This window comes from Peromyscus californicus, unplaced genomic scaffold (genome assembly GCF_007827085.1).
Source record: "Peromyscus californicus insignis strain IS unplaced genomic scaffold, ASM782708v3 Scaffold_4__1_contigs__length_199733344, whole genome shotgun sequence".
Lineage (NCBI taxonomy): Eukaryota > Metazoa > Chordata > Mammalia > Rodentia > Cricetidae > Peromyscus > Peromyscus californicus.
The window spans coordinates 86335069-86345543 of NW_026294562.1; the positions used below are offsets into that span (position 1 = coordinate 86335069).

General features: G+C 45.6%; 1 pseudogene; it reads left to right on the forward strand.

Annotated features, from left to right (window-relative positions):
* The first annotated feature begins 289 nt into the window (after positions 1-289).
* On the forward strand, positions 290-5261 carry LOC128123843 (LIM domain kinase 2-like; annotated as a pseudogene).
* Positions 5262-10475: the final 5214 nt, after the last annotated feature.

Here is a 10475-nt window from a genome sequence, read left to right on the forward strand (position 1 = left end):
TGAGTGCTGGGGTAACAGGTGTGAGCCACCTGGAGATGTGGCTTCTCCATGTCTGTGGAAAGTGCCTCTTCTAACTGTGCCACCACTGTGCAAGAGTGAATATACCTACATGCACGCACAAACATACACATCCATGTACACATGTGTAGGACATGAAAGCAGAAAGAGGCTTGTGAGAGCAGAGGAAGGAAGAGGATGTCACGAACTATATGTGACATGAAGGCAGGTGGAGAAGCATAAGCTTCCCTCTTGCCCGTGTTCCTACCACAGTCTTGCAGCCTCAGGCACCATGCTGGAGACATTGGAATGGCTGCTTACTTCTTGCTGTGAACGTGACCCTGCCTTCACTGCCCGAGCCCTTTCTCCATTTGGTAGGTGTCCACGGTACCTGGCTTTTCACGTGTCATTCTTTGGAGTCCAGCATATGAATTGGACTTTCTTGAGTACACCATATCTTATCTAATTGTCCTGTGCACCCTCATTGCCAGTGGCTTATCCTGAGTCGGGGCTGCCTGAGGTCACATCAACATGCTAGTGTCCTAAGTCTTTACTATGCAAGCTGGAGGTAATTTATTCTCACATAGGGGCGGAGGCAACTGTTCAGAACTAATTATGCTAGACTCTACTATGAATCTAGGGTAAAATGAACTAAAATCATAGTACTACCTGGTACCCCTTACATACACAGTACTACCTGGTACCCCTTACATACACAGTACTACCTGGTACCCCTTACATACACAGTACTACCTGGTACCCCTTACATACACAGTACTACCTGGTACCCCTTACATACACAGTACTACCTGGTACCCTTTGCATACACAGTACCATCTGGTAACCACTATATACACAATACTACCTGGTAGCCTTTACATACACAGTACTACCTCATAACTTCATATATCATTTCAATCTTTGTAATATGGCCTCATTTACTTTTTCCAAATTAGCATAACTTGAAAAAGTTTTTTCTATTTAATTTTCTCCTATGTGAGTGCATGTATGTATGTGCATGTGCTCGTGTGTGTGTGTGTGTGTGTGTGTGTGTGTGTGTGTTGTGCGTGGTGTGTGTGTGTGGTGTGTGTGTGTGTGTGTGTGTGTGTGTGTGTGGTGTGTGTGTGTGGTATGTGTGTGTGTATGTGTGTGTGGTGTGTGTGTGTGTGTGTGTGTGTGTGTGTGTGTGTGTGTGTGTGTGTGGTGTGTGTGTGTGGTGTGTGTGTGGTGGTGGTGTGTGTGTGTGGTGTGTGTGTGGTATGTGTATGCGCCTGTGTATGCACTTACATATGGAGTTCAAAAGTTAACCCTACATGTCATCCCTTGAGAGCCATCTACCCCTTGTCTTCTGAGACAGGCTTTCTCACTAGCACCAGAGACTCTGCGATCCTCCTGCCTCTGTCTCTAGGCACTGGAGTTACAATTTTGCATCATTACCTCAGCTTTTTATATGAGTGTTTGGGCCCAAACTCAGTTCCTCCTGCTCCCGTGGCAAGCCCTTTCCTGACTAAGCCCCTCCCCAGGCCCTGCCATTTCCCTTTCTAGATATCGCTGTGGTGCTAAATCTAGGACTTACCCCCCTGACTAATGACTACCCATGGCATCCCTACATAAACTATGCTTCTAATACTTTGAACTGTTTTTTTATATCCAAAGTTTAACTAACTTGTTATGGCCAGAGGATTGATGCGGGAGGCTTTTACTGATATGGTTTCTTTTCTTTCCTTCACTTTTTAAAAATGTGTGTGATCTCTGACTCGGTAAAGCCCTTTGTCACCATTGCAGCTGGCCAACTTATTTCCTAACCCGGGGAAACGCCAACAGTTCCCATCTATCTTCCAGAAGCTGTAGCCGGAAGAAAGGTGAGGGAAGCTAACTTGTGAACCTGATTGCTTTGCCTGCTGTGTGTGACTCAGATCAAACACCGTTTTGTCCTCTCTTTCCCCTTTAGGGGGGAATTAATTAGGCTCTAATTACACCGACTGAAAAAATAGAAGCTACAATAAAATTATTTTTTTTAAAAAAAGCCATTAACAAGGTCTGTGCACAGAACTCATTATGACCTAGGGAACGAGGCTCATTTGGATTTTATGGCCTTTTCCATTTACATTTTTATTAAACTCTTTCTTACCATCCTCACTATGTCTTCTGTGCATGCTATTATCATCCTTGGGAATTTCCAGGTGTGTTAGATTAGATACTCAGACTCCCTCACTCTCTTTGCCTTCAGTCAAAGTGTGTTGGTCCCATGGAACAGATTCATCAGCAGCACCCCCTTAAACTGATTTAAAAGTTCACACCAATTTCTTTTCCCAATCTGGATGGCAGTCTAGGTTGCAGGGGCTTCTGGTCCAGGTGAATTAGATAAAAGCAAGAGTTTTTCTTCTGAGAAAGAAATTTGAAGAATTTATTCCAACCAAGACATCTCACTGTACAATGAGAATTAGATCCGTCCCCCTGTTGGACAGAATCCAGCTGTGTAGGCTACGATGTTGGGAAAGTAGGAAGATTTCCAGAACACTGTGACAGGTCCTCTTACCCTCACTACCATGACACAGGTCACATGACACAGGACACAGGTCATAGCTTTAAATATAAAACTATCCCAGGAAGAGGTGTGGCCTTCCTCTAGGTGACACGGTACAGAACAGGACTGTGTCTCTCATCCAGACCCCAGGCTCTCCTTCCTACCACATATGGCCCAGCTACTGGAATAAGCATAGTCTTAAAAAAATCTGAAGTCAATCACTGGCCCCTTCCCCAGAATGCCTGTGTGTCTATAGCCTCTGAGAGAGGTGCTTCTCCTGCAGCCCTGAGGGTCCATGGAGCTCCTGAGATCTAGGGAGGAGACACATCAGCCATGTGGTCCTGCAGGAATGTGCCAGGGAACCAGGGGTCTAGAGTCCTCTCTCTCTCCTGCTGCTCTTGAGGCAGAGGTGAGCACCGGGAGGCCAGCTCCAACTAGAGGTGCCAGGCACCCTGCCTGTCATGGTAGCCTTCTGCAGTCAGCCTGAGGCACTCCCAGACAGGGTTGCAGCTGAGCTTGTTTATCTGGTGTGAGAAGAAGATGGGGAGTTACTTGTCTGTCCGGCTTACTTTCCCTCCAGAGACCCCTTTAGGTGTTCAGAATGCTAGGAATCCCTCACAACTGGTACTTCCAGAAGGATGGGAAGCTGTACTGCCACAAAGATTACTGGGCCAAGTTTGGAGAATTCTGCCACAGGTACTCCCTACTGATGACAGTGCCTGCTGCCCAGTGCTTTGCCTGCATGAGTTGCAAGGTGATCATTGAGGATGGGATGCATATGCCTTGGTGCAGCATGCTACACTCTACTGTGGGAAATGCCACAATGAGGTGATGCTGGCACCCATGTTTGAAAGGCTGTCTACAGAGTCTGTCCTGGACCGGCTGCCCTATTCTGTCACACTCAACTCCATGCTGGCCACCACTGAGTACAGATGTAGCTTCTCCATGTCTGTGGAAAGTGCCTCTTCTAACTGTGCCACCACTGTGCAAGAGAAAGAGATCAACCGAATGTACATCAGTTTGAACAACTGCTGTGCCATTGACCCTGGGGACTGCATCCTGGAGATCAATGGGACCCCTGTCTGCACTCTCTGAGTGGAGGAGGTAGAGGATGTGATTAACCAGACAAGCCAGACACTTCAACTGCTGATTGAACATGACCCTGTCCCCCAGTGCCTGGACCAACTGCGGCTAGATACCTGCCTTTCTCCCTACATGCAAAATACTGGACACTCTCACATGCTTAGCACCCTGGACACCAAGGAGAATCAGCAGGAGACACTGAAGAGACAGTAACAGCATCTCCAAGTCTCCTGGCCCCAGCTCCCCCAAGGAGCCCCTGCTCCTTAGCTGTGACATCAGCAGTTTGGAATCCCTATGCTGCTCCAGCAACTACTTGAAGCAGATCTTCTGGCCCTGTGACCTGGTCCATGGGGAGGTCCTGGGGAAAGGCTCCTTTGGGCAGGCCATCAAGGTGACTCACAAAGGCACAGGTAAAGTGATCGTCATGAAGGAGTTAATCTGTTGCCATGAGGAAACACAGAAGACTTTCCTGACTGAGGTAAGAGTGATGCAAAGTGTAGACCACCCCAATGTGCTCCAGTTCGTGGGTGTGCTGTACAAGGACAAGAAGCTGAATCTGCTGACAGAGTACACCAAGGGGGGCACACTGAAGGACTTTCTGCATGATGTGGACCTGTTCCCCTGGCAACAGAACATCAGGTTTGCCAAAGGCATCTCCTCTGGAATGTCATATTTGCACTCTGTGTGCATCATCCACTGGGATCTGAACTCACACAATAGTCTCATCAAGTTGGACAAGACTGTGGTGGTAGCAGACTTTGGGCTGTCATGTTTTATAGTAGAAGAGAGGAAAAGGCTCCCAGCAGAGAAGGCCACCACCAAGAAATGCACCTTACACCAGAGTGGCCACAAGAAGCACTATGTTGTGGTGGGAAACCCCTGCTGGATGGCCCCTGAGATGCTGAACAGCAAGAGCTACCATAAAACAGTGGACATCTTCTCATTTAGAATCACCCTCTGTGAGATCATTGGGAAGGTGTATGCTGATGCCATGCCCATTGGGGTTTGGCCTCAATATAAAGCTTTTCTGGAAGACATTTGTCCCAACAGATCCCTCTCCCACCTCTTGCCTCCAGCCTTCTTCCCCAGGCTGCGATCTGCTGCGAACTAGAGCCCAGAGCTGCTGTGGATATTGCTCTGTATGCTGTGAATGTGTTGCTCTGATTTGGTTGATAAATAAAATGCCGATTGGCCAGTAGCCAGGCAGGAAGTATAGTACAGGTGGGATAAGCAGAGAGGAGAATTCTGGGAATAGGAAGGCTGAGTCAGGAGAAGGTACCAGCTGCCACCATGAGAAGCAAGATGAAAAGATACTGGTAAACCACAAGCCACGTGGCAAGGTATAGATTTATAGAAATGGGTAAATTTAAGATGTAAGATCTATCTAGCAAGAAGCCTGAGCCATTAGGCCATACAGTTTGTAATTAATATAAGTCTCTGTGTGTTTATTTGGTTCTGAGTGGCTGCAGGCCCAAGCGGGACTGGAGAAAACTTCAGCTACACAGAGCAGATGGCATTCTCAAAGCTGGAGGACTCCTTTGAGGCACTGTCTCTGTACATGGGAGAGCTGGCCATCCCACAGCCAGCAGAGCTGGAAGAATTAGACCACTCTGTGAGCGTGGAGTGTAGCCTGACCCAGGACTTGCCTCCCTAGCCATGGTCTATCTCCTGCAGGGGTCATTCCACAGCCAGTATTGCCCACTCTGTGCCCTGTCCTTGCTATGAGCAGGACTATCTAGGCTTCCTGTGGATTGATGGCTTGCTTAGAAGCAGAATAAGCCATCCCTACTACCTCCCTAGGAGGCATGTGGGTGCAGGGAAACAATTCTCCACAGGTGCTGGGGCCTGGTTACTGTCTGTAAATCCTGAAAGCTGTGAAGAAGATAAAAAGACCTGGGTTTTCTATCAGGAATCTGTTACTAGGGACCACTTGTGGCAGTGAGATTCTGGGAGGCTGTAGCTTTACACTAATGGACATAGCATGGGCCTGCTGGGCAGGATGATAGAATGAACTGGCCTGAGAGCTCTGGAGTCTGGTCCAGCGAGGTGCAGGACTTCAAGTGGTAGTGTGAGTTACAGAACTGGGATCCTTCAAAGCATGTGGAATGACAGCAGTGATTTCTCCTCCCACTTCAGACCCTGCCCTCTGGAGCATGTTTTGAAGATTCTCTTAGTATGTGGTGAAACCCACAGGATCCAGAAAAAGGACTGGTTTCTGCTCACCAGCCCAGGGTCCATATCAGAGTGTGGGAGTTTCCACATTGATGTCCTGTTTCAACAGGCAGTCACTCACACAAGCACCGAGAAGCTGGGGTGGAAAGAAAGAGGTCCTGTCCTTTAAAAAGTCCCATATTGCTGGGCTCAGTCAAAAGCTCAAGACACTGTCTGATGCTAAAAGGGTTCTGGAGGCCAATGTGGTCTGTCTCAGACTCTGGGTCTAAGCAGGGAAAGGGGAGTCTCATCGATTCTTTGGGATCCTTGTGGCAGCTACTGCACATCTCTAGCATGTCTGGTCCAGGCAGCAACTTTGGACAGGAATTGGTGCTGTTGAGGCCCAAAGCTGAGATACAAAGAGAGCTCCCTGAGCTGAGCCCTCTTGATTCTACCTCCCTTGTTGCTGGTCCAGCTCTTAATTCTTGAGCCACACTCCAGGACCATGGGCGTTGGAAACCCTTGGGGCACCTTCCACCCCTGGCTGCCAAGTGTCCAGGGACTCTGCAGCTCATGGAGATTTGCTATCTCCTAATTACAAGCTCACACCATATTTAACAAATTGGGAATGGGTTTGGTTATAAATACAGTGTGTGTTGGGTTGTACTGGTAGGGGATCTGGAGAGTGGTTGCTGTTAATATCTTTTATCTATTAGGTGATATGTGAAATACTGTACGTCGAAAAGATGAATTCTGGGATGGGAAGTCATCTTTGGCCACTTTACTTGCTATGTAGACTGTACTTGTGTGTGAAGTTTGCAAACTTGCTATAGGGAATCATGAACTCCCAGCAAGGTTCAGCATCCTGTGACTGGTTATGCTTGAGCTGTCCCCAGCAAGTGTGGGAATGGTGGGCCTGAGCTGGGCCATGCAGCAGACTAAATAAATTAAGGAGTCAATATAGTGATGACACTGAGAGTGGAAAAATAACTCCAGACCTGACTTAAATAAACTTAGAGGAGTTGGAAAGATTCAAAAAATAAATAAAAATCTTAAGTCTAGAACTACTGACTCAGAACCGATACGACCCATATCCTCAAATCTGTTTCTCACATTCCACCCAGGAGATTCTGATAACTAGAAAGGCATGGAAACCATCTGGTTAAAATATTAAGCCTAGATGAAAAGCATACATTTTCAAAGAAGATGTACTCCGTGTCCCACAAAACAGAACAGAATGACATGCCCTCCTGAATTGTTGGAGATTCTGACTCTGGCTGCTTCCCACGGGGAACTGATTTGAAATCTTATTTATCTTAAAGACTGATGTAATTTAGACTCCATTCCAACTAAACCATATACACACATTTACATGTAAAATGCATGCACATGTGTACACATGCATCCTAGGTATTGGCTGCACCCAGAAGGCCTGACATAGGGACTAAAGCAGCTGTAGTCTCGCCAGAGGCCCTAGGGGCATTTTTAAAGCTCTCTACAAGTCTCTGCTGGGGCTTGTGTGATGGGGGCAGGGTACTTACACTCTCAGTTCATCTGTGGGCTCTGAACTCCCGCTTCTACTAGGTGTGCTCTGATTCTGGATCCTTCCACCATGTACGGTATCATTTCTACTTTTCCTTGCATGCCAAGTGAGTCTACTCTCGGCATCCTCTCCCATACATTCTGACAAGATCTTGGTCTATTTCCACACTCTAATGATGCTCACTTGCAGAGAAATATACTGGAGAGAGCACATGAATGTGATGATGTGACTTGTCCAGGTTCAGCAAAACCCAGCTGTCAGATGTTGAGGAATTTGGAAATCTGGTTGTTATTCAATATTATACTACCATCATTATTCAACATTATGTACACTTAATTAATTTATGCAACTTATAAAGGTAATACACCATAGGTGCTCATCACTATTTCATTTCACTACATTTAGTTACTGCTTGTATTTCTGAAGTGCCTATGTGTGGTTTGGTAACTATGTCATCAAACAGGCTGCTATTGCAGGCCCTGCTCCACTCTGTGCATAATAACTGCATGTTGATCATGGTGGTGCTTTTCATAGCATGGATTAAGTTCTCATAGCTGTCTAGTTAAACATTTAACAGAGAACATTTTACTCACACCACCTAAACTGAATTATCTACTAAAATATGAATAACATAAAAATTGAGTGTTTTCAACATTTGAAATATTTTCTCTGATTCAACAAAGGAAAAACTCTGATGGTTGAGTGAGTGACATAGTAACACGTGTCATCTCTGTTTCACTTTCATCTTGTCATTAATATAGGTGAAAGTGTCAGCCCACATTCACATTGGAACTACACTTAAAATCAAGTATGTATTGTAGTTGGATTTTGTCAAATCAACTGTCCACATAAGACCTTTGTGAAAATCAAGATCATTAGGTTAAGAATCAATTGGCTATCTGGTTAACAATAACTATATAATTTATTTTTTAATTTTTCATGATTTATTTTGTTACTCATGCATGCAGGGGTGTGTGTGTGTGTGTGTGTGTGTGTGTGTGTGTGTGTGTGCATGCACATATGTATGTTCAGATGCCAACAGAGGTCAAAAGAGAGCACCATATATCCGGAATGTTGTTGAGAACCACCCAATGTAGGTGACAAGAATTCAGTTCCAGTTCTCTGTAAGATCAGCAGTCACTCTGAACTATACAGACCCTAAGCCTATCTAACAAGTATATTTAATATATTATAGAAATATTATATATTTGTAATACATACAAGTACATATATATAATACTACACAATAAAATTTTACATAATACATATGCATCCTATTAATTCTGTTTCTTTAATGAACCCTGATTAATATATAAAGTTTCCACAAGGAAAAGATGCTTAAACAATATAAGCACAAGAGAGGAAACCAAATTCAGCTTGTGCTTGAAAGGGAACAGATGGCAGAATCAAGACACAGTGAACGGCCCTCTGTCCACAGAGCAAGATGAGGTCATCAATAGTTAGTTATTAGTGATCAGACTACATGAGCACATGAGCCAGTGGGAGGAGCAGGTGCAAGACACCTGATCAGAACTGAGGCCGGTACAAGGCACCGAAGGGTGGTCTTCATGTATTAAATTAAGAATAACTCCTACTTAAAAGCTAGGCACACAGATAAAGGGTATCCACTAGGTGTCACAGCAATATGATGTGAAGACCTATGCCACAGTTGAACAGTATACAAGTGTTGGCCTTGTGCATAGATGTGTGGAACAGTTGGACTTTGGGTGAGTAGACTATACCCTCTTCAAGCAGCAAGCTTTGTCCTGGTCATCTCTACATGTCTTCCTTCTCTCTGGACTATCAGGCCCAGGCAGATTTATGTCCTGTCAATGACAACAGCAGGGCGAATTATACAAATGTATTAAGCCTCCATTCATATCTTGTTGGTGAGTGTCCCATAAGCCAAAGCAACTCACGTGGTGTTCAGTTTTTCTTCCCATTGCTCTGATCAAACACTCTGACCCGAAACAACCTATACAGGGAAGAAATTTGTTTGGCTCATAATTCCAGGTCACAGTCTCTCATTGAGGAAATTCATGGCAGGACCTTAGGTAGGAGCTTGAAACAGAAACTGTGAAGGAGCTCTGCTTGGTGGCACTCTCTCTTAGACTTATGCTCATCGAGCTTTCTTATACATCCCTGGAGCACCTGCCCAGGGGATGGCATGGCCCACAATGGGCTGGCCCTCCCTTATCAATTAACAATTAAGACCGACATTCCCACAAACTGATCTTATTTGGGCAATTCCTCAACTGAGACTCCCTTCTTCGGTGACTCTAGGTTTATATCAAGTTGATGATTAGCAGTAACTAAGACACATGGCCCAGTGGCCTTGGAGTCAGAACATTGTGAGCCTGAGGCTTTAGCACAGCAGTAGGAGGAACTATGAACAAAAGTTAAACCCACCACGGGCTGGAAAGATAAACTTAGCCTGGTTTATAGTGATGGGAGGAGGTGCTACAGAGGAGGAGGGATGGTGTGAGACTGTGTTTTTTACACAGGAGGAAGGAAACAGGGAAGAGAACACAGAGGTAAGAAATGCAACAGAGACCACTTGGGTGGTTGGTCCTCACCGTCAGGTTGGCTGGCTTTAGAATTACCCATATGATTGAAGCTTACCTCTGGGGATATCAGTGAGGACACAGCCAGAGGGTTAATGTGGTGTGGATCCACCCCGAGAGTAGCACCATATCCAGAACAAGGAGAGCTGGGTGGAAGAGAAGGAGAAGGATAAAGCCAGCCAAGAACCAGCATTCCCCACCCTCCACTTCCTGCTTGCATTAACATGAATCCTTTCCTCCCCACATCCCTCCTTCCTGGGTGGACTGAAGTCTCTGGACTGTGAGCCAAAATAATGTTTTTCTTCAAGTTGTTTCTGTTAGACAATGCATAGTGGGAATAGTAGCTAACCAACAGTGGAGGAGCTGATCCCCATCCCTGACCTGGAAGGACAGACAGATGAACATGGCTGTTTCTAAGACAGCTTAGTGAGGAGGTATATCCAGACAAACTGCTCAGGCAGCTACAAAACAATCAAGGTGTGAGGTTAGAGCTTACAAAGGGATATTCAGATATCTTTCATTTCAGGAAAGATTCTGTTTACCTTATTTTAAACCTAAACTAGCCAGCCCAAGAGATGGTTCTGTTTGCTTTCAGAAGTTCTCTCTGCTG